At 40.2% G+C, this 24,860-nt stretch overlaps 1 long non-coding RNA gene across 1 annotated transcript; it reads right to left on the minus strand.

Moving 5' to 3' along the window:
- Window positions 1-11,485: 11,485 nt before the first annotated feature.
- Window positions 11,486-24,259, minus strand: LOC135409429 (uncharacterized). Its single transcript, XR_010428188.1, has 2 exons — window positions 21,765-24,259; window positions 11,486-13,205 (listed from the first exon to the last, which is right to left on the minus strand). It is a non-coding gene; the product is annotated as an uncharacterized LOC135409429 (long non-coding RNA).
- Window positions 24,260-24,860: the final 601 nt, after the last annotated feature.

Here is a 24,860-nt window from a genome sequence, read left to right on the forward strand (position 1 = left end):
CAGGGATGAAGAAAGAAATAAATATGGCCCACATAGAACCATCTTGAATCTTGATCTATCTGCTTGGCTGCTCAGGCTGCTTGAGCTACAGGGACAAACTATATTCATTGGCAGAACAAAGAGACATTTGTCCTACGACAACTGTCATCATAGGTACTCTGTGCTGGAACACAGTTGCTTGAGTATTTTGAGTTATTTTCAGGCAATTTAGATGGGCTTCATTGCCCCCAGTGCCTCATGTCCATAGCAGAGGTGACTCTGTCTCAGCTAATCCCCTCGGAGTCCACATGCAATCAGTGGAGGAGGCAGCAGCAGTCATCCACTCTGTTTTAGACATTTACTTTAGGATGGTTTCATTTTGGTCCTGTGTGCCTTGCTATGAGCGTAGTAAAGGGATGCAATGCAATCCAAGGCTATTAATCTTACAATTGTAAAAGAAAAAAGAAAAGGTTAACTCAGGGCTTAATATTACAGTCTTTATTTCCTCTCAGACCACATTCATGCCTAATGTGAATAGGCCCCTGTGGAGTGAATCCTGTTAAATAAAGACTGAAATTTCCAAGTATAAATTGAAAAAGATTTGCTTTTTGGAACATTGCTGTGTTACATAAAGGTGACAGATTTCACAGTGCTGCACAGACACTGCATCAAATCGAAACATTGGTGGAGAGAAGGAAAGTGACAGTACTGGAGCTGTAATAGAGCAAGTTGTGCACAGATGTTGCCAAAATGTCAGGATCAACAGATTTGAAGCAGCAGCAATCGCTGCAATCAAATGACTAACATCAGATAAGTTCACTGTCTCTCGTAAAAGTTACTCATGTAGATGATAAATCACTGAGCTGAAGGTTCTTCAGCTTCTCGCAGACGAAATAGTGGGTAAAGCTGGTGCCTTGTCTGTGAGAAAAGAAGGGTTGTTCCCATTCCACCAGATATTCTCCTCCCTTTTTCTTGAGAATTGCAATATTTGCGTCTGCAGCCCTTTCTTTATCAGAATAAAACATTCCTGCCCATCTGCAAAAGTTTTCAGGCACCATGCCAGATCAACAGCATTTCTCAACACATAAGGCATGTTTAGCATAAAGCAGAAAACAGTTATCCAGAGGAACAGGACACACAAGATAAGGCAAAGCTGTTGAGGTGCCTCAGAAATCTTGGCAGAGTTCAGAAGGAATGCTGACTGATTTCACTGAGATGCAGTTTTGTCTTTTCTTGACGGAGCTTTTGGATTTCTATCCTGATGAAGCACCTATATCCATTTCTGAGCAGCTCCATTCAGCCACAGTCCGTGTTGCCAAATGCTTTAACAAGGCATAGATAGACGTTTAATGATGACAGGTACCTGGGCTGATTCTCCAGTTGACTGGTTTTGCCTCCTGACAGTGCTCAACTTTCATACCTTTGGGAAAAATAAGTTCAGTGAATAATTAATTCTTGCATCTTATAGATATTTGCATTATTAGTTACTGACATGCAGCAGTTTAATTCTTCCACCTGTTATGCCTCACCTAGATTTCACTGGAGATAGCACAAAAATGAGACATCATACAAAATAGAAGACCTGAAGAAACCGCACCTCTGTAATTAGCACCCTAGTTTCAAAGGTGAGGGTTGCTTGAGGGCAGGATAGGAGGTCTAGAAGGACATTTTCAAAGAAGGATATTTATCTCCTAAGACTTAATCACAGCTGTAACTGTTCTGTGTGGGTTCCAGGCTAGGATAGCACTTGTCAGCTACTCCACAGAATCAGTGGAGGTTTTCTTTCTCTTCTGAAGTAATTCCTTATGGGTGTTTAAATACCTATTTTCTAAAATTCCATCTAGTTAAGTAGAATGATATCCTTTGGAAAAAATAATCTATACATTATTGATGTAGCCTTGATTGTGCTCTTTCTAGACCAAATGAGGTGGTATCTCAGGGCTTGGCTCTATATTACTCCTTTCCTGTTGTGTTTTATCTGTTTCTTGTTTCTGTGGTGTGAGATATGTTAGACATTTTATATACACTAAGTTTTGGACATATTTGGGACATAAAAAGGGATATATTTTGGAAAATTGTCTAATTTTCAAGCTATACCAGCTGATCCAACAAAACTACCAATGAATCTTGTCTCACCGACGTCCACTTGAAGTGTAACCCTTTATGGTCTAGGAGAATGGTAGAAACTTGTTACAGTCTGGAAGTTTTCTTCCTTATTTGAGCAAAAAAAGTCATAATCTTTTATTCTAAAACTGGTATTTTACAGACACAAACAAAATGCAAGAATTTTACCAAAGAAGTGCATGTTTGCAACAGTGTGTCGGCTTCAGGACCTAGCTGAAGCTTTTCAAACTTAGAAGCATGAAAGAATCAAAACAAGAAGAATGAAGAATTTCTAACAAAAGAAGCACAGTGTTAGTGTTTATGAAAGAAGACAGTGGAAATCTCCACCAGAAAGCTTTTGTGAAATGTTATTTACCCTGAATATTACAAAATAAGTCTCTGAGTATTATTATTTACTTTCTATACTATAGTGGTTCAGCAGAAGTTGATCTAAGAACTGTATACACATGGGCAAATAGCTTTAGAATCTAAATACAAGACAAAATCAAATAGATCTATATAGAGAGGGATGAAACAATGCAACTGCATTAGTCTGTCAGATAGCCTGTATTGCCAGGTATTTTCTAGACATCGGGGCCAAGGAAAGCTGCAAGAAGGAATCTGAATTAGAACCATAAACAGGGTTCATAGATAATTAACAGGAATATATTTTTAAAAAAAAAGTCAAAAATGAGACAGAAGCAGGAGCCACTCTCTCAATACAGATGACAGGAAGAGATAGGACAGAAAAGCTGTGGACCTCAGTGAAGGTGAGGAGATACAGTTGAAGTTTGATGAGCACTGAAGGGGAAGTTGGTATAATAGTGTAGATGTGGCTATGCATGTAGTATGTGGATTGTACATGGTTAAGTTATCCATATTCTAAGTAAAGTTATCAATGAGTTTCATACTCTAAGTAGTTTGATTTTAGACAGTTTCTGGAGCTTGTTCATGAAAAAGACCTAAAGCTCGCACATAATGTCTGCCAGTGAGATGCATAGGAAAGGCTTTATCCTAGAGGAACCCAAACAATTGAGACAGTGTGTATTTAAATTAAATCAAGAGAGGTCAAAGAAGTCAAAACTGATACCCAGTGTATGGGGCTGAGTGACAAGTAGGATCATGTACAGCACACAGTGCTGAGAAGAGTGATAAACAGGTTTGGTAGTGAAGGCTGAAATGTCTCTCTTAGTTAGATGGAATATAAACACACTACACATCCACAGGAGATGTCAAATCAGGGTGGTTTTACTTTGAACAGAAGGGATAGGGCTCAGATGTCACTGTATCATTTATGTATACATCTGAGTCGGTTACCCAAGGTTCCTTAATAGACAATAAAGATCTATTAAGTGGATTTTAGGACAAACTCCATTTCATGGAGGTTAGATCTCTAACACAGGCCAGTTCTGAATAAAAAGGTCCCTAACCTTTGTCCCTGCAAATGCCTGTTTCTGTCCAGTGACTATGAAAGGCAATTCAGATGCCTAGTTTAGCTGTAGACATCTATGCTACAGATGCCTGATGTTTGTGAGATGACTCAACCCTTGAGGCAGATCTGGAGCAGAACTGTAAGTATCCAGAACAGACCTGATAGATTAATAGACATGTGAGTGTGAGGCTTCCCAGAGATAAACTGTAAAGAGAACCAAATTCTGTATGTTTTTGTGTGTATGTACTGCTCATCAATCTATCATGTATGAAATTGTTGCTTTCAGAAAGAATGGAAAGGTTTCTGCTCTGTATGGAGGCTCACACTGCATTGCACATTGGCTATCCTAGCATAAGGAGTGCAACAAAGTGATTTCCCTGATGATTGCAGTTAAATCTAGTTCCAAGAATACTGTCTGTGTATCCAGAAACTCTCTTGGACATGTACATTTCCTTTGGCTCTAAAGCACTAGGGCTACAAAATACCATATAAGTGCAGTGAAACGTCCAGATTTTTTTTCCTTGGAAAGAAAGCTTTCGGCATTGTGAAGCCGAGTGCAGACATTACTATACATCTCTTACTGCTGGCAAGGACAGATGGCTGTTCTGTGTACATGGCACATCTGCAAAAAAAGCAGATCTGGCACACAATTCTAAGTTGTCTCTTATTTCCCACCCAGATATCTTGCAGCTGCAAATGAAGGGTATTTGGAGATAAGCATATTTGGAAAACAGTAACTTTGATAAAGAAAGCCAAAGCTCAACATTTGAATTAGAATCTCACCATTGCAATAAACTGAATTGTGCCGGGATGATTCTTTGAATGGATAAATAAGAATTCTGTGGATTAAAAAAAACCAATAAATGCTGTGAGGTAATAAATCTGAAGTCTTTGGTTGCTTGGTAAATCACTGTATTGGGCCTATACGCAGGGAAATGGTGAAAACACTTTGTGATTTTGACCTCTATAAATAAATATTCATAAGTTACAAGCAAAAGGAAGAAATAAGAAAAAAAGAAAAAAAAATTTGTGGCTGCACTAATTCTTGTGGTTAGAAAGTATTTGGCTAATGATGGGATATCAATAATAACCAGGAAGCAAAACAACAAACAACATAAAATAGCAAAGTCAAAGGCAGTCAGCCCAGAGTTTTCCATCAAAGTCAGCTCAAAAAAAAAAAAAAAAGGCAGATTTAAATAACTATTGTGGATGAACTCAGCACTGGGTTTCTACAGGCTGATGACATGATGACTGCTTTGATTTCAATGTGATGTAAAGCCAGACCAGCACACTGTTGACATAGACCCATTGTTTCATACCAGCAAAAACGCTGTTGAGTTAACAGGACGGGTCCTGACTGATTCAGACCAGAATCTGAGATTGGAATAAGCCAACTGAAGCAGATTATTTGATCCTAGTGGAGAACTTTTAGTCCTCTCACTTTCCCAGGCAATAGACAAATGAAGTGCCAGGTAGCTGATACACTGAGTGACCAGATAAATATGTGGCACACAGAGGCTGTAATGAAATCCCTGAAGTCCATAGAAATTTTCCTTGTGCAGAGACAATACAAGACCAATGTATGTAAGTCCTGGGATCTACCCTGTAAGGTTATAAGCCTAAATTTATGCTGATGGCAGTACAGGGCCAGGGTGAAGCAGTATGCTGTAGTAATTGAATGTGCAGATCACGTAGCTGCAGCAGGGATGGCCACACACGATAATGCAGAAAGAGACAATGGATGTATCTGGGCAAGGGATCCCCTGTGCCAAGACTCATGTCAACGATGTCACACTCTTGGCAGAGGTATGTAGGATTTCTCAAATGTCTGTTTGGGGATGCAGACCACAGCTTTGGCCTGAGTGACTTTCTGTTCCACAAGATCATGAAAATGCCTTCAGAGGAAAGAGGTGTTTCATTGCAGCACATAGGCTGCCCGCCTCCACCCAAGAGGGTGATGTATAGCAATAGCCCTGCTTATGTCACATCCCTTCATCAGCTTCTTGAAACAGAAAAGCCCCACAAACTCACAAATTATTTTATTTTTTCTGTTAGAATAGTAGATCCCCCTGTTGCTTATGTTTAAGTACCCACCTGTGAATCTAGAAAAATCATAGCAATTTGACTATACATGAAAATCTACCAAAGAGGGTTTTCTTGACACATGAGTGCCAGTCATCTCTTCCCCTAGTCTGAAGCTTGAAGACACTGGATTCAATATATCATTATTATTTATTTATATATTCTCCTGTATCAAGGCCATTAGGTTATATAAGTACCTAAATTAATCTTATGAGCAGTTTTAACAATTAGTGAATTAAGTTAAATATTGGTAAATCGCATTTAACTGCAGAATCCCAGCATCATAAATAGGATGGCTTTCTCTGTGCATACTAAGAAAGTGCTAGATCCCTTTCAGAAAGGAAATCTAAATTCATCCTAAGCATCATTTGGATGTCTGAGAAATGGTTTAGTAACATGTCTAGCCAAGCCACAGAACGTTTTCACATCTGGATGTGTCCCATTTGCTAAACTGCCTCAGTCTGTGAACAATTCCAAAATACACTCAGCTTTATTATTGTAAAAGAATGTAATGTTATATAACCAAACGTGAAAGCACATATTGTGGAATATTCAGAAAGAACAACATGTTAAAACTTCACTTTTAAAACAAGGTTTGAATTATACAGAAGAAATGGCCTCAACTGGTCTGCATATGTCAATAGTTTACTTTACGTAATCGGCTGAGGGCAGAGAAGCCGGCCAGGAGAACTGCTTTTAAAAATAAAATCACACCGGTGAAAGGAGGATGGCTTTATAACCTTCAGAGCAGAGATGGATCTCAGTCACAAATGTCAGCTCTGGCTGTGTCTCTCTTTATACTATGCAAAGAAATCCTGGAAGGTTACAGAAGTAAGATCTCAGGATGAGGAGAATTTCCTATGGAATATTAGCAATATCAAGACTGACTTTGTCCTCGTGTTATTAAATGGCTTCTTAGGCTCTGAAAAGCATCCTGAGTTCTTCTTCTTCCTTTACTTAGTTATGGGCTGCCAAAATATCAGCCAAGCTCATTCCAGGCCCAGATACGTAGCCATGTTAAGAGGGAGATTGTGGTGCAGTGGAAAAATGCCAGCCCAGACCTTTCAGAGACCTTTAAGAAAGGCCTGTCTCAGATTCATGCCTATAAAAAAGAGAAGCAGTCTTTCACTTTAGAACAGTAGTGTGGGAATATGTGAGAAATATGTCTGCTTCCAAAAGGCACCACTTACTGACAAGACATCATGGCAGAGAAGATTTTCTGACTCGTGCATAAGCAAAAGGTTTAATGTGAAGGAGAGGAAGGGACGCCGGACTGGACTCCTTTTTAGCTCTTCAGGGTTAGTTTTACGTATTATAAGGTTGGACCATCTACAGGTTGTTTGTTCCTCTAGAGTTTTTGTCCTTTATTATGCTGCAGAATTGCCAATTTTGCTCAGTTAATCATGGTCCTCTCTGTCATTTTTGAGACTTGACAAAAAGAACCTGTGTTTTCTGGGTGAAGAATGGACAATGAGCAATCCCCAGGATAACAGCACTCTCATTTCTGCACTACTATTATCTAAGGAGGATGACAGTGTGCTTAATAAACTGGGGGTAAATTCTGCCTTGTGGATATGCAGCTTCTCTTAAATGCATCAAAGAGTACAGATGTGGTTCTCTTTGTGCAGATATCCCTTGCTAGTTGCATTTCAGCAGCAGGCGATCTCTGTGGTGGGAAACACAGCCGCCTTTTCCATTCTGTACCACCAGGATTACACAAAGGAAGGGAAGTGAGGAATACGTCATCCAGCTGAAATTACAGAGAAAATTCAGGAAGAAAAAAAAACATCTGAGCTGGAACATAGCCACATCTCGGAGGTTAACACCCTACTTCTGTGGAAAGTGCTGTAGTTGTAACGATAAAAAAGTGGTCAAGGCCTCATGTTTCATACAAAGGAAGGTTTTTCAATTCAACTTCCATTTTAAAAAAATTTAAATTCAGAGCAATGCTGTTCTTTCCAGTCACTCTAAAGTTCTGGGTAAAATCTGCAACAAACAGGAGACCTTTTTTGGTTAAGAAATATTAAAAAATGTGGTGTATGTCAGAATGCAGTGAGCAAATCAGTTAATAACTCTCAGCCAATGGCTTGTTTGTGAATCATTTCTTTGCGTACTTTGCTATCCATTACTCATGTTGTGTGGTCGATTGCTTAAGTCTTTGTCTTCACTATGAAAGGGATCTATTCTTCTCTTGGAAGTACCTGGGCCAGATCAGCTTTACTCTCTGCAGCTGCATTTTTCCTTGAGTTTACAGAGATAGAAACTGCTGAGCCTTGCTTCCATTAGGATTTATACTGGGATAACCAGCTGGAGAAAGACAGCTATTTAATGGAAAAAAACCACTGGGCTTGTGTTTGTTTTTTGTTTGCTTTGCAGCAAACATGTCATTTTTGTCCAAGACATTGTTTCGGATCCCTAATTGAATGACGGAAATTTTTTAAGCAGAACAATGAAGTGGCATTCTTGTGAAAAAATATCTGGTTGTCATCCAAATATTTGCAAATAATTCTGATTGCAGAAGTCAGAATAAAGCAAACTGATTAAAGTATTTGTGAATACATTTGGTATTTTGTATTTTTTCAATAAATTCTGCTTAGCACCACACTTGGGCATTGCTCTGTGCAGAGAAGGGAATCTTATTTGCCATCCAGCATCACCAGTTTCTCACCCATTTGATCCTACTCAGTAGGATCCTACTCAGTCATGTACCATAGCAGCTTAGCTTTCCTTCATGTTATGCTCCATGAAGCTTTAACTCATTCTGATAAAAAACAAGATATCTAGAAGTAAGCAGGAAGGTCCAGCTAAAAATAAAACTGAATTAAAAGCTCACTTTTGAATGCCTTTTTTGTTACTTAAGGTCTGCTTGTCAAGTGAGGTGACATTCAGCATTGAACTGGACCTCAGAATCTCAGCCTTAGTCATTTCTGCTTAATGCAATAACCTCTTGAATGAAATAGTTTATTTCCTGGCAAAGGGCTTAACAGAGAAATTAGACTGTGTTCTGGCATGGCACTTAAATTGGCTTCCAGAAAGCTTGTGATTATCTTCTGAAGTCAGCTGAGCCAAAAGTCTGTTCTTTGTCAGGGCTTCTTGGTCTGTTCTGTTCTTTTCATTCGAGGTGCGGCCTCACCAGTGCCTAGTACAGGGGCAAAATCACTGCCCTGGTCCTGCTGGTCACACTATTGCTGATACAGGCCAGGATGCCATTGGCCTTCTTGGCCACCTGAGCACACTGTTGGATCATGATCAGCTGGCTGTTGACCAGCATCCCCAGGTCCTTTTCCTCAAGGCAGCCTTCCAGCCACTCTACTCCCATCCTGTAGCACTGCCTGGGGTTGTTGTGACAAAAGAACAAAACCCAGCACTTGGCCTTGTTGAACCTCGTACAATTGGCCTCAGCCCATCAATCCAGCCTGTCCAGATTCCTCTGCAGAGCCCTCCTACCCTCCACCAGATCAACACTCCTGCCCAACTTGGTGTCATCTACAAACTGACTAAGGGTTCACTCCATCCCCTCGACCAGATCATCAATAAAGATGTTAAACACAACTCGCCCCAACACTGAGCCCTGGAAACACCACTCATGACTGGCCAGCAGCTGGATGAAACTCCATCCACCAACACTCTCTGGGCCTGGCGATCCAGAAAATTTTTTACCCACAGTGCACCTGTCCAAGCCATGAGCAGCCAGTTTCTCCAGGAGAATGCTTTGTCAAAGGCTTTACTAAAGTATAAACATGTGATGAAAGAGATGTAAAGGCTTCCATTGCTGCTGGTTATGCAGTTCTTGTTTCTAATAATGTTTAAAAAGACCCATTATTCCATAAACATGAATTTACAATGTGGACAACCTGACTGTGTAAAAGAGAAAATAACTTTCGTTATCAAGACAATAAATCAATCACAAAGACCTATAGAATTACTTTCTTCTGTCCTTGATTTAGATCCTTTATACATAAAAGGGTAGGTCATCTCCCTGACATTCATCTTTTAGTCTATTAGATTGGAAACATTCACAAATTTATAGAAAACACTAGGTGTTTTGAGGTTTGTGACAGACATTTCCACGTAGGGAAATGGGGCTGCAAGTGTGAAACATTGGCCAGTTTTGAAATCATTGCAACTTGCAGCCTAGAAGTGAGTCACTAGGAGATGAAAAACTTCAAATCCCTTTTTACTAATCACTTAAGCTAATCACGCCCTTTCCTCTCTTGGACATAAATGAAAAAATTAATTTTCCAGAATGTTTTTAACAACATCTCCATCTAAGTATTTTTGCATATGTGGGCAAAACATGCAAAACAATTAAAGCAACAACAAAAAAGAGTCCAGAGGAATGTGAGCTGTTTTAAATGACCAAATGTCACAGAGGTTCCTTCTTGAAACTTATCACTTTGCTAGAGAAACAGACCCTTGCTATATTTTTTTTCATCCTCCTGGGGAACTAACTCTACAGCAGGAATACAAACCTGTTTCATTCTAGAGTGATCCATATAAGAAAAAGTTTACAGAAATAACTTTTGCTCTACTGATTAGAATCACAGAATGGTTTAGGTTGGAAAGGACTTCTAAGATTGTAGAGTCCAACTATTAACCCAGGGCCACTAAACCATGTCCCCAAAGTGCCACATCCACACACCTTTTGAATACTTCCACGAATGGATATTCCACCACTTTCCTGGGCAGCCTGTTCCAATGCCTGAAACAGGATTAACAGGATATTGAGTTAAGGGAAGAAAACAGCAGGAATCACTGCTTGCATGGTGCCAGAAGAAAGATGCTTCAACCCTAATCTGAATTGCTGACAACTCCCAGAAAGTTCAGGTGTAGCTGGTCAGCACCAGGTTCCAAAGTTGAAGTCTACAGAGAAGTTACTGATAGTATGCCAGGAACTTGCTCTCCTCTCCCTTGCTTTCTGGCCGCTAAATTGCTTTAAAGGAGAAACTAAAAATACAACAAATGCTTCCTGATAAATATTTTTCCACATACATCATTTCTGTACTTGTCATAGGGCTGTTATGAGAGTGAAATGTTCTACCAGCCACCCTCTCTGCTAAGATGCCCAGCACATAATGACTGTTTGAGAGCTTGGGATTTGAATGTCAGTACATCCAAAGCAGAGGAAACCCATAGAACTTCATAGCTCGAACTGGGATGTGGAAAAGCTTCCTGGTTTAAAAAAGTAGTAATAATAAAAAAGCCTATGAAAACGGGTAATTCCACATTTATGCCTGGTGTTATGTGATCCTTCCTCCCTTTGAGGTACAGAGGATACCTTGTTCCACCTTCAGAAAACATCCGGCTCAGTGGAAGGAGGATGTTTGTTCTCTTCTTCTGAAGGAGTTTGAAGCAGAGCCCAGTCTGAGGGCCCCGATGAAAGGCTTCGTGATGCCACACTCCCTTGAGGAGATTGTGAAGGAACCTAATTTGCTGTGAGATACAAATGAAACTGTTCACTTGAACAGGCTTTTCCCTTTCGTGCGTAATGCAATCCTCCTTTTAAGCTGGTGGATTCCTGTCACCCAGTTTTGCTGAGGCACACGCTGACTTGTTGAGCATATCCACTTACAATGTCAAAAATATTGAGTGCCCTGACTAGCATGGCTGGGTTATTTGTAAATACAAATCACCAGAATTTGCAAGTTTGTTGGGCAAATTTTTGGTCTTAACAACATGTTTCTCAGCTGACAATCTAGGTGGATATTTTTAAGGCTGATGTCATTCTTTGGATTTTTATGATGACTGCAGAAGGTTTAAGAGGAGTTTACGTCTGTCTGTAAGATGTGGCTTACTTTTATCCTGGAAAAGGGATTGGAGAACTTGCAAAAGTCTCACAAAAAGTGAACAACAGATGAGTCTTAGCAGGACAAAGCATTTTGTCCACTGTTTAAGCTAGAATTTTATTTTATTTCCGTTATTGCTACCCATTAACTCCAACTTCTGATACATATCCCAAAGAAAACCATATCTGTTCCAGATTCCATGCCTTATACTGTTTTTGCTGAAAATGATGAAAAATTCTCTGCTGCCACAAAGAAGAAAGCTGATTTCCAGATTTTTAAAAGTTAAACCACAATCAAACAAATTGCCAAACAAATAGATCGTGATGCCTCTAAAAATACCCGAGTGAAACCATCTCTGTCTCAGATGCCTGGTTCCTATACTGTTAAAACCAGGACAGGTTGTCTTTCTACACCGTATCACTGTGAGAAGATCAGTGGTACTGTGTGTGTGAAATTTGCCCACAACTGCAATCTTATCTTCTTTATTTAATAATTGGCCAACTGAGACCATGCTTGGTTACTCTTAACATCAGTGATTCTACTGAAGGGACTAAATAAACAGTTAAATGCTCAAAAGTGGTCATCCATAGCAAAACATCCCAATAGTCAGAATTACTTCAGCTTTACCGTAGCAGAAATGGAGTCAGAGACTTGTCCTGTATCATTCTCATCCTGTTAATGACAAGTTCACTGAAGACAGTAGCTTCTGCCTCCAAATGCAGAATGGAAATAAAACAGAAATCTAAACTTCGTGGTGTTTTTCAGACTATGTGTTTGGCTTGTAGTGGTGAGCCTCATGTCTGTACTCCACTCTGGTGACACCCTGTCTGAAGTACTATGTCCAGCCCTGGAGTCCTCAGTGGAGAAAGACATGACCATGTTGGAGTGGGACCAGAGGGCCACAAAAGTTATCAGAGGGCTGGAGCACCTCTCCTGTAAGGAGAGGCTGAGAGAAGGGGTTGTTCTGCCTTCAAAGAGACTTTATTGCAGCCTTCCAGTAAAAGGGGGCTTAGGAGAAAGATGGAGAGAGACGTGACAAGGGAATGTAGTGCAGGACCAGAAGAAATGGCTTTAAACTGAGAGAGGGAAGGTTTAGATTAGATATTTGGAAAAAATTCTTTACTGGGAGAGTGATGAGGCAGTGGCATAGATTGCTGCAGAGAGCCGGTAGATTCCCTATCCCTGGAAACATTCAAGGTCAGGTTGGATGGGGCTGTGAGCAATGTGCCTAGTGGAAGATGTCCCTGCTTATGGCAGGGGAGTTGGAACTCAATGGTCTTTTAAGATCCCTTCCCACCCAAACCATTCTATGATTCTATGATTGTACAACCTGTTCAGCAGATGCCAAACCCACTCCTTAGAAAAAAGTCAAACTGTTGCCATGCTCCACCAGTACAGCCTGCTCCTGTAAAGCCACTTTGGAGTGATCTTGTATCTACCACAAAGCTAGAAAGGCTTAAGAGCATTTTTATCAGTCAAACTCTTGTTTGTTAAGTAGTAAATTCAGTGGATCAGATTGTTTCAGTTCCAGCTCCAGTGGGTACAGCTGCTATTTGATCTTGGCATTTTATTTACAATCCTTGTTTTATCCAAGTGGTGACATTTTTTTGTTTATTTGCAAAGAGTCCTTGTGAACACATTCACTGCTCCATTTGTGGGTAATTTCATGGTGTTCAAATACCTTAGTTTTTAATCCTTCTCTCACTGCAGCATGGGAAACTACAGAAAGCTGGTTCCACTTCTGACATACTGAGCAGGCACAGTCCACATCTGGGTTTGACTTCTTTTGATGACATTCAAGAAATTCCATTGCTAAAGGACTTCTGCAAGGAAATGGAGAAAAAAGTCAACAATTCATAATGCCTTGGTTTGGATGTCTTGGACCAGGGGAGCTCGTCAGAAATACTGTCTTTATTATACACAACATACTCAGATTCTTTGAGCTCCACTGATTTTTGGACCTACAGGGGTGACACAGGTGCGTCTCCTCTAAAAAGCTCAAGCCCAAGAGCAACTACAGACAGTTTGGCATAAATTAAAGCAAACTCAGAGAGACACCAGCTCTGCTGCTCATTACTAGAGCAATACAACTTTACAAATGAATTTCAAATTTGCCTTTAAAAGAGTATTTATGAAGAGCATAATCTCATTCAAGTGGTATAAGAACATGTTGATAATAGCCTCTATACATTCTGTAAGATGAAAACAACTGATTAAATATCTTATACAAACATGCTCTTAGCTTTGTTGTTTATCCATTGCAGAGCTAAAAAAATACTGTGCAAAAATTCACTTTAAATATTTCATTAACCTTCTTGACTCTGACCCACATGAGGACACATGCCAAGAAACTAACAATGTATTTACATAGCAAGTACATGTCTATCCCAGTAATTTCTGAGCAGAGAACAAATAAATGTGGATTTTCCAGCTGTACCAGCTGAGGAAATTACAGACCCTCCTCCGTAAAACACTTAGCATCTTGTTAATTTTAATAGCTCCCAGGAAAAGCTTTAAGCAAAATAAATGACCCTTTCCCTTAATGAGAAGTTAGGGGCAGCAAATGAGCAAATTTGCATATGGGAAATACTTACTATTCACTAGCGCTAAATGTTTCCTGTTCAAATTGGCAACAGAGAAGAATCTAATTCTCTGTAATGTCTTATTGAGGAGCTAGAAAGTTAATGGGGGAGGGAAGATACTACTCATGTCTACCTCAGGAAACAAGCTAAAGTCAGCATTGATAATTCTGCTGAAGCGCTCCAAATGTCCATAATAAATGCATTCTTATTTGCTTGCCTGAATCCACATCTAAATAAGACAGGTCTGAGGAGGGTTCAGGATTATTGCGCGTAGATTCTAATAATACAAACAAGTTTGCGGGGTCTTTTAAAACGTACATAGTAACTATGAGGTCGAAGAATAACTTTGCCAAGATTTTCAAAAGTCTATGATTTTTGTTACTGCCCATTTACACTGAGACAACTGAAAAAGACTCAGTTTTACAGATGAGGAGCACAGTTTTTCCAAAAACAGACTTTCTGAGATATTTTGTGGAGGCCACTCAAATATTAGAGACTTTAGTACATTCAGATTATCCATGTCTTTGGAAAATCTTAGCCACAAGGGAAGTGGCTCCTCAATAATGTTATGAGCTGTATGAGATAACCAGCCTGGCTTTAGTTTTCTGGCTAGCTCATAATGCAGCCCCTTCTGAAAAAAAGGAGTGAAAATGAAGTTTGCTTGAAGCATTGCACAAGACTGTAGCACTAAGGAAGCAGAAAAATCTTATATTCCTCTCACTGTGAGACAAAATCTAACCGATAATGCCCAGATGTCCTCTTTTAGTGAGGAGAAGCTTCTCTAAGAGAAGCTACCTCACCATTTTGGCAGCCATCCACACTGTGTATTTTGTGTCCAAAGTTAGAGGAAAAAAGGCTATAGAGGCAAATGATTTTGCAGGAAGATTGACACATGAAAAAAAAAAGAGGTCAGAGTATTTTTAACAGGAGCAAATATTTTGCACATTTTACCTTCAAAGGGCTGACTGAGGCTTTTGTTTAATTTCTTTTGTACTTTGGCTACATCCCAGTGTATGATTTGCAGAACATGATCTGCCTTTCCTGTACCTATGGGTTTTTGGGTAGCTCAGGATTAGCATCTGTTGAAAAACATATTTTGGAGATCTCAAGGCAACATATTCAACTGCACTCACCAAAATCTTGTGTTAACAAGATCAGTAGCAGTGTGTGAGTTATATGACCCAGGGAATAGCTCATCTTGAGCACCTCATCAGTCATTAGCAGTGACTGGAAAAGCGATAGGGTTCCAACAGTGACTGAAGGTAGATATCAAATGTAAAAGCAGCCAGAATTAAGTGGTTTAGGCTGGGGGGCTACCCCAACATAGCTTGGCCATTGTCTCTTTTGTCCCTGGGTCTTAGGGATGGGAATTAGCCCAGCTCTGAAACACCATCAAAGTACTCCCTCAGAAATTAAGGAGGGATGAAAAAACAGAGAAGGCAAAGAAAAGGAGAAGCCAAAGGACTACAGGGAACAATGACTGAAAAGAAGGAAAGAGATGACAACAAAAGGTTAAAAACTTAAGAGTGGAGAGGCACAAAGAGGAAAGGACTCCCAACAGTAGCAACACTCTGGTAAGCTGCTGGAACAGAACTGCTATTCTGTACAAGGTCAAAAAGACAAATGAAGAGAAACCTCACAACTGGGGGGATCAGTCAAGCTCAGTCCTCCTGTTACCACAACTGACTGGCTTGGCCAAGGCCAGAAGGACGTAGGTGAGAAGGTCCCACAGTGTTGGTGGGGTCTTAGTTGGGACAAAAGTAAATAAAAATGTGAGAGGAAAAGTGCAGCCTCAAGAAGAGATTCTGTGGGAGAAGAAAGAGGGAATGCAGCCTGACAAGCCTTACCCAAATGTGTGCTAGCCCTCATCTTGCAACAAGGCATAATTATGCTTATGAGCTGCTCTGTGAACTTATTTCTGTCATAGAACCATAGAATCATAGAATGGTTTGAGTTGGAAAGGACCTTTGAATAACCCCTAGTCCAAGCTCCCTGCCATGGACAGGGATGTCTTCTACTAGACCAGGTTGCTCAAAGCCCTGTCCAACCTTGAACACTTCAAGAGATGGAGCAGCCACAACTTCTCTGGGCAACCTGTTCCAGTGCCTCACCAGCCTTACTGTAAAAAAATTCCTTGCCTGAGTGAGATTTTTCCATTTTTTGTCTACAGTAATCAGTGGGATTAGATCAGAATATAAATTGGAACACCGGATACCAGGCTAACTAAAATCAGTGAACAAGAAAACAGGAAGAGAAGAAGAAATATCACTCTCAGGACGGAACATGTTGGCTAATGATTCTCCTGGATATAGGAAGTGAAAGCACAGAGCTACACGAATGATGACTGGGCTCTCTTTGCATGTGTATTCAAGAGAGCTTGCCGCTGTGACCAGTACAGTTCTGGTAGTGCTGAGGAGTCAGGGATCCTGGCCACAGGGCTGTCCATGCTGTATACAACAGCAGTTCTTAGCTCTAAAGCCCACAATTAACAAGGAATAAGAAGACAGGAAACAGATGGGGAAACTTAAAGAAAATGATAGGTTAAGGAGGGAACATTTATCTATCTTGTCTCTGACATTTAGAAGACATCTATCACCTTGTTTTCTAAATCCCAAACAAATTTACAGATTACAGAGTTCAGAGGAACAACGTATTTCTCTCTGCTCCTCTGGAATGACAGTGGTGGGTCAACTGAGTCTTAAAAAGGTGATGGATAGAGGCATCTCCTTCCTTTTCCAGAAACTGGAGCCTAGGACAGGCAGCTGGATGGAGGAAGATCAGTTTGTGGCACAAATTTAAGTGAAAGAACACAAATTTTTTGCCAGGTACTAGTTGTTTTAGAGACTCCTTCCATTGATTTTTAAGTATAGGAGTTGCTTCATCTAACATAGAATTCATAATTCTCTTGGGAAATCCTATCCAGATCCCTCAAGCAATGCCTTGTCCTAAGGGTGAGGGGATGATACCTCTCTATCATTCTGACATTCTCACTAGAATATAGTTTTCCTATTAAGTTAAAAGCCCTGTTTTGCCCCCCCCCCCATACTTGGATTACATATCTTGTTCACTGCGAGTTACAGACTTTATGAATGCATTCCAAATTCTGTTTGATTTAATCAATCCAATTTTCTCTTTCCTAATGGATTGGCCTTTCCCTCTGTGAGCCAGGAACACTTCAGCTGCAGCAAGAGCAGGGAGGGCTCATTGGTGTTGTTAGCTAAACCAGAACAGGAGTCACAGCAAACCTTCCACCATTCTGCTGTTCATGGTGTTTGTTCCCCATTCTTTACCAACAGCTCCTCCTCTCAAGGTCCACTTGAACTGAGTGAACTTTGAAGCCCTGTCACTTCATATAGCCACCTTGCTGTCCCTGTAAATATAGGCTCCTTAAAAATTCTGTGTCACTCGCTGCCTCCTATTTCTGCAGTGGCAAACTGGAACCTTCAACTGAGACTGATGGAAAATTTATCTCATCACAAAGCCCCCTCTTACCTCTTTTTGTCATGTCCAGGATCTCCCAGAGACCTGATCTCCAAAGGTCATGGCAGAACTGCTTTTAACACTCTCCAGGGAATAGTAGAAGTTTATCTCAGATTTGTCCCCACATCTTGACTTTCCTCCCCCAAAATTCAGCCAGATTTTAATAAATTTGGCTCTTTTCCAAAAAAAAAACAAAAACAAAGGAAAGAATATCACCTTTATTTCCATGTCTTGCTTTCTACATCAGTAAAGGAAGGGTAATAAAACACATTTGTGCAGCTCTGAGGGGTGTTGTGAGGGATAAATTAGTCTGTAACATATTCTGTAATTGCTCAAAATGCTATAATGGAAAGTGTGAGCAGCATGTGAAAAGGGGATCATCTTCAGAGCCCAAACAATGCTGAGCTGAAGCTTTACAGAAAGAACCATATTTAAGAACAGCAGCACTGTGTACTGAGCTCACTTTTAATGCTAATGAAAACACTGTATTGAGAAAAGCAGGGAAAAGCCATCCACCTGTGCCATCCACATTGGCCTAAAGCTCTTCCTTTTCTCAAAAGAAAAATAAGTAATTGTGGAGGTGCAAGCAGTGCCTAGCTGACATGACTTTTGAGATGCAAGCAGGTATCAGGAAACCTGTTGTGCTGCTGTTATACAGCACAAACTGTGTGCTGGGTCCACGACCAGATGTGAAAGAGTCTGTGGGACTATGCAAAGGACATTAAAAGAGGCACTATCAACAGGCCAGATCTTAAAACATCATGACTCAGATTTCATTACCATAAGATTTGCTTAAAAATCGCATAATTTCCTTTAGATAGCAATTGCGGAGAGGGATTACCCTTCCTTCTAACTTCTGAGCCCTGAATTCAGAAGTCCTTTCTTTGCAAACCTGAACACTAGAAACCTTCGAAACAAATAAACAAAAGTTGAATTTCTCCCATTACCACTCAATTCCAGAAGGTGGGCTTTAATGTAAAATGCAAAGAATTATAAATGTCAACAACAGAGCTATCAGCTTGGGAAAGTATCCTCTGTTCTTGGCAAAGGCTTCCTGCAGGTGGCAAGTTTGAGCTCTGGTCTGTCTTTCTTGCAAGGCACAGAAAGGGGCAGGTTGAGGAAGGACACCTGTCACAATATGAACCCTCAGGTGCAGCAAGGACTATTACAAAGGTATAAAGGCTGCGTCAATCTCCTGATTTGCTGAGCAAGTGACTTCAGAAACGGGTATGGCTTCTCTCTGTCCTCACATTTTTGAGTCATTAGTCAGCATGTCTGTGGCTCAGTTATTTTCCTGCTACATGAACAGCAATATTTACAGCGCCCAGAAATAGACTGAGGCGGCAAGACATCCCAGCAGTCTGAAAGCCAAAGAGCTTAGCTGGCTCCATAATTACAGTTTAAAATACCTGCAGTCACATCTGGAGAGCAAAGCAGGATAGGTATTCTCTTCCCCCTTCCTCCTCCTTTCCATGTGAAAGGTATGGGGCTATGATGCACTGTCCGAGGGCTAAGGTCATGTTTGCTTTGATCCGATAACAAATTGTATAATAATAGCTGGTTGGCATTCAAGGAAAAACCTGCTTGTTTTAACTTGTGGTTTATCACCAGAAGCGGAAACAAAGATTACTTCTTTTCAGGGACATGCAAAAGGAAGGACAATTTGCAGGAGACAAATTCCAGACAACTGGCCCACCCTGCAGCAACAACAGAATAAACTCCAGATTTTGATATAGCTTCCAGCCACCTCTTGGATAGGAAATTTTAATGGTTGTGAGGTGGTATGAGCTTGAATTCCAGCAAGACACACAGTATCTATTCTTAATTCTGCTACAGGTTTACTTTGCAGCTTCTTGTTAGTTTCTAGAGAGGAACTGAAGAGTTCTATCTTACTTAAAATAAATTCCAGCACATATCACCTTTGGCAAGCTTCTGTATGGAGATAATAATGTTTACTCCTTAGCTTTACAAGGTTATTTGGGCTGTTATTACAACTGTAGTACTTTGACCATGTAGATGCTGCGTTGTCATAATTTTCTCTCCTGCACTCTGTTATGCCTGAAGCAGGACTTTGAGATTTATAGGTCTCTCAGTCATCCTTCTTTCCCGGGTGTCAAAGACACCAAAAAATCATGCTTGCCTGTGACAAAAGCTTGTGAGTGAATATTAAATACAGCTGGGGTTTTGACACCTTTTTGGAGCTTGTTATTACATCACTTAAAGAAAAGGTAATGTGGCTAGAGGCCATAGATCAAGGATGCATAATTTATCACCTGCTCTGTGGGTACCAATGGCACTCACAGAATCATCTTCTTGGAAAAGCTGTACCTCTGACACTACTGAGTTTATTTCAGAATCAATATTATCAATGAACTATTATTTCCTCCTTCAGAGGCAGATTTTTACTGCACATAAATATGCTCCAAATTTTGTCAACTTTAGAACTGTAGCTCATATTTTACTGCTATTTTCAGCATTAATATCTTAACTAAGTCAAGGTGTACATTTACCTCGTGACTACAAACTCTCTCTGATGCCAGTACACAACTCCTATACAGCCCCTTGGATCTAGGCAGAAATTCTGATATATAAAACACTCCTTCAGTTAAAAGGTCACTTAAGAATTCTGGGTTTTAAATGCTTCAATTCTTTCTTGCTATGTGAAACCCCCTAAAGCCTCAAATGTAGATCTCTCCCTTTCTTCCTGAGTAGAAGTCCTGTTGCTTTTTTTAGTCATTTTGAAAGGCTGGATTCTCACAATTTTATTTAAGAATGGAGGCAAAAGCAATGGAGTATTCTGTTTCGCATTTGTGAAATACATTAATGAGTAGTTCAGCCACAGGGAACTGGGAAGGGAGGAGGGCTGGAAGATAAATCACAGTGATAAATTCAGTAACTGTGTTTCTCTTTTAAAATAGGCTTGCTATAGTTTCAAAGGACATTATTTATAGAGCACCACATGACATACGAGTTTAACAGGCAAGACAAACAGAAAGTTTCAGTCCCAAAGTATGGTTCAATATTCTGTCACTGGACTGCCAAAGACCTATGGTTTTCATATCCCTAAACTCCCACTCTTGCCTGTACATTCCCACCTCTCATCGCCTTTACTCTCCCGACTTTGGAGCCACATCACAAACTGGAACAGGAAACTCCAATGCAAGTGAAAAAGTAACTCTGCAAAAAAAGTGTTGATAAAACACCAGCGGTATTTTTTGGTCAGATTAGTTCCCTGGTGAGATTCATCACCCCGCAGCACAAACACTGCATGAACAAGGGCAGTGCATGAGGTAGAGGTAGCCGCAGTGGCAGGAGGAGTGTCACATTGCCTGCTTAAGCAATGCCACAAGCTGATTATTAAACTGGTCTTCTGGTGCCTTCACCCCAAGGGTCTGAGGACATGCTTCGCTTTGGACATGGTGAGTCATTCCCTTTGCTAAATGGCACTATTCACAGCAAAGAAAGCCAAAGGTTTTCCCCGTTCTTGTGATCTTTGTGGGAGCCTGGAGTCATGTTACCCATGTGAGAATCTCACCATCCCTCTGGAAAGATCAGTTTAATCTGAATCTCTCCTGACTGTGGAGGAAAAAGGCATGAAAGTCAGATCCTAACAGCTTAAAACGTTGGAAGCTAAGAGAAGAATCTTACACTCATAACAGCAAAAATGTAATGACTCCACTGCCCTTTCTAATGCAAATGTATGGCCTTTGTTAACTATTTGTTTGATGTTCATTAAGGGAAAAGCATCTTTAAATACATCCTACTTTAAAAAGCATGTCCCAAGAAGACAGCAGAAGAGTGTAGGTCAAGATTAGGGCCACGAGAAGACTAAGGGGCAAACAATTTTGGGTGGAAGGTAAGGGGGGAGAGGGAAGGAAGAGAAAGGCATAGGAAGCAAGGACAAGAGGGAAGAACTGTCAGGAAGGATACAGAAGACCTTAGAATATGTTTAGTCCATACAATGAACAAACTAGCTGGGTTGCAGTACACACTGTAGGTGTTCTGACTCAGCAATCCCTCTCATTACTGCACCTACCTGCTGTAGTGTGCTCTGTAGGTGTAGCCTGAATTGTATTGGCATTGTAAAGACCTCTGGGAAGATGCAGGAGGTGAGGGGAGACCAAAGGCAGGCACTGGGCAGAAGATAATATCTTGCTGAGCAGGTGAGATAGATGGTTCTTCTGTCTGGTTTCGGCTAGATTATGGTTTCAGCTAGATTAGGTTTAAACTAGATTATGAGAGTTTGAGAGACTCATTAGAATTTTTTTTCCAGTATTTTGTCATGCATGGGCCATCCAAGCATCACAGCTAGATATTCACAAGTTCTGACCAATGGAACTGTTTAATTAAACAGGGAGTTGCTTCAGCATGATGCTGTGCAAACTTCATTTTCAATCATCAAAGCTTCTTCTGTTCCTGTGCTACAGCAAATGTCCTTGCAGCTTCTTAGGGCTCAGAGAAGTGTCGGCATAGTTCTAAGGCAGAGCATGTGACTCCTGAGACTTGTGTCCTGCATGGGATCAAAGTTCTGTCAAAAGCCCTGTACACATGGGAAATCCTCTTCATAATTAGCATTTATGTAACGACTTCTTTACTGGCCAAACACATGTTTACATTCCTCCAGTCTGTTTTTTTAAGAGACAGTGCTGGCCAGATGTTTTTGCAGGAGCTCTAGAATTATGTCTTTGTTTTCAACACTGCTCCCTCTACTCATACAAAGTCTCTAAGGGGACAAATGCTCCCACATATCCCTTTGTGTACCAAAGAACCTGGATGCATTCTGCTTTTGCTGACAGTATGTATCAGGGACAAGTGACAGAGGGCCTGTGGGGTGACTGAGCCATCCTACCTCCTCCCACCAAAGGGATATGGGGTCAGCGTAGAAAAGAGATCTGAGGATCTTTGTGGAAGGATGCCCACCACTTGTGTCTCACCTAAAGAGGTCACAGCTCTGTGGAGTGTCCTGCAAAGTGAATAACTGGCCCTGACTTGAGGAAAGGCTAGATTTCTGCATCACCCTTTAATCTTTGGGGCCCTTCTTGTCTTTGTGCTTCCTGTCTTGGTGTTTATTGTCTGTAAAATGTGTGGACTATAATAATCATCAAGCTCTGTGACTGTAGGATACATCTTATCGACAGTCTGATGTGTATAATCATCAAATTCCCCAAAGATGGAAGTTGGTAAAAGAGTAAGGTGTGTTCCACTTGACTTTTTAGTAACTCCGTTGCAAGTTCCCCTTCAGACTGGCTCACAGCCCTGTGACTATCTAGCTTACTTAATTTTGGCTATAATCACAACCTCACTCAGGACTACTACAATATCATGAAGGGTCAGAAGCCCAAATTTGGGAATTATTGCCTAAGGGTGCTCCTGTTATACTGTGGGTTCTGAAGGAAAGTTTTTTAACAGGCAAAGCATCTGTGCAAGGGAAAGTCAGTCCTATGAAATGATGAGCTGTACTTTCTAGGAAACAAAATGACCCAGATTAGAGAAACACTAAGAGTTGTAGTCTGTGAGGCAATTTAGAAAAGTTCTTCTGGTAAATGTTTCTTCTAAAGCTATGAAATGTCATACCTGGGAATGAGGCAATCTTCCGTTCTTGAAAAAAAAATAATTCTGAGGATTGCAAAGGCCACTAAATGTAAATTTGGTAGCTGTCTGCACATAGCCCTCTAGCACAGGGGCCAGTGTTACTTCCAAACTGAGCTGGGCTGTTTACAGAGAAGTGAATGGTGAGAGCAGCTGCCACATGAAATAATTTAATGCATATCCTCTTCACCTTACTGGCAGGAATTTGAACTGCAATTTAAAACAGTAAAACTTTGCAGGGAGGGTAGCAATGCCCCTCCTCAAGGAATTTCTCCGGATTCAGTCCTCACTAGCTCAAGAAGAATCCATTTTATCTTTTAGTAACAGGACTGGTTTGAAGCCTACACCTAGTTTCATCAGAGGTTTTCTTATTGGACTTCTGTAGTTTTTTCATGACTCCTGAGGGGATCTTTTCTTAAGGATGTGCATTTGAGAATGACAGAATTCTGCCCTTAAATTTCTACAAGGAAGTGTCTGCTTAGGAAGACAGTGCAGTTCCATCACATACAGGCAGGAACTACATCTAGGCTAGATTTTGTAAGCACTAATAAGATGTTTACTCAGTTGATGTTTGTTTATCTTTAATAACCAATTTACCCCATATTAATATTATACCTCTAACCTCATCAAAACCCATCTTATGCAACTGGGCACATAGAAATTAAGAAGTGGTGGATTTTGACATCTTGACAATTGAAAATGTTCACTCCAGTTGAAACACCTTGAAATTTCATTTGCCATAGAAGGCTGGATTCCCAAATCAACAAAACTGTTTGTAGGGGATGATGTTACTCTGTGTCACTAAGAATGCCAGGATTTGGCCAAAAGACTTTACTGATTTCAATATGTAAGTAGTTTTCCTCAAAATTTTTGTGTCACTGATAATCACTTTCTCTAGATTTTGTTTATTTCAGTAACATACAACTTTAAAACTGTGCTCTTCTGTTCTGTTAAAATATGTGGGCTAATCTCTGGTAAACCACCATATTTGATCTAGTTGAACATGTTTTGGTAACATTTCGAGTTAGCCCAGCTAGTTCATGTGCCAACTATTACATTTTTTTCATTCCCCACAAAATCAGGACAAACTGTACGTCTCCTGCTGTGTCCGAAGCCGATTTGGCTAACTTTCAGCTATGTTAATTAAAGAATACAGCAATCCTATTTTTGTCTGATTTTAAAATACTACAGATATACTGCTGGCAATTTTACTTGTTTTGACGCAAAATTACTTACTTGCAAAAGAAGTTCAGTAGTTTGTCTTCCGCTATTCATTTTCACATCCATGCACAGCCCCATGCTCAGACATACGCCACAAGGCTAAGAAATGTCAAAGATTTATCAAATCCACTTTCAGGATAAGGCTTAAGAATATAGATTTTGATAAACTTTACTAAAGAAAATGTCACAGAATGGAGGAGAAGGTAAAAGAAAGAGAATAGCAATACCAGGGTTAAAGACCTTTACTGAACAAAACTTGCTGCAATACCAAAAAGCCCTGTTTTGAAAAGAATGTTTCTAATGCTTCTGGACATTTAGGTTAACTATTTAAAAAATATTTACTAATACTTACTAATATAAACTAATAAAATTTATTAGCATTAAGCATTCCAGCCAACAGGCTTTAAAATATTGTGAACCTAAAAAACCCAATGATTGATATGATGTCCCAAGAGTAAAAGGGTTTTGTTAATTTGAAAATAAAAGCATTAAGATCAGATAGGCAGTAAATTTGCAGTACCAACTCCCTATTCCTCACCTACACAATTTATTTCTATTCTGACTTGGTATTGCTGGCCATACTCATAGCTTTCAGGGACAAAACCT

The sequence above is a fragment of the Pseudopipra pipra genome, chromosome 2 (assembly GCF_036250125.1).
Source record: "Pseudopipra pipra isolate bDixPip1 chromosome 2, bDixPip1.hap1, whole genome shotgun sequence".
Taxonomy (NCBI): domain Eukaryota; kingdom Metazoa; phylum Chordata; class Aves; order Passeriformes; family Pipridae; genus Pseudopipra; species Pseudopipra pipra.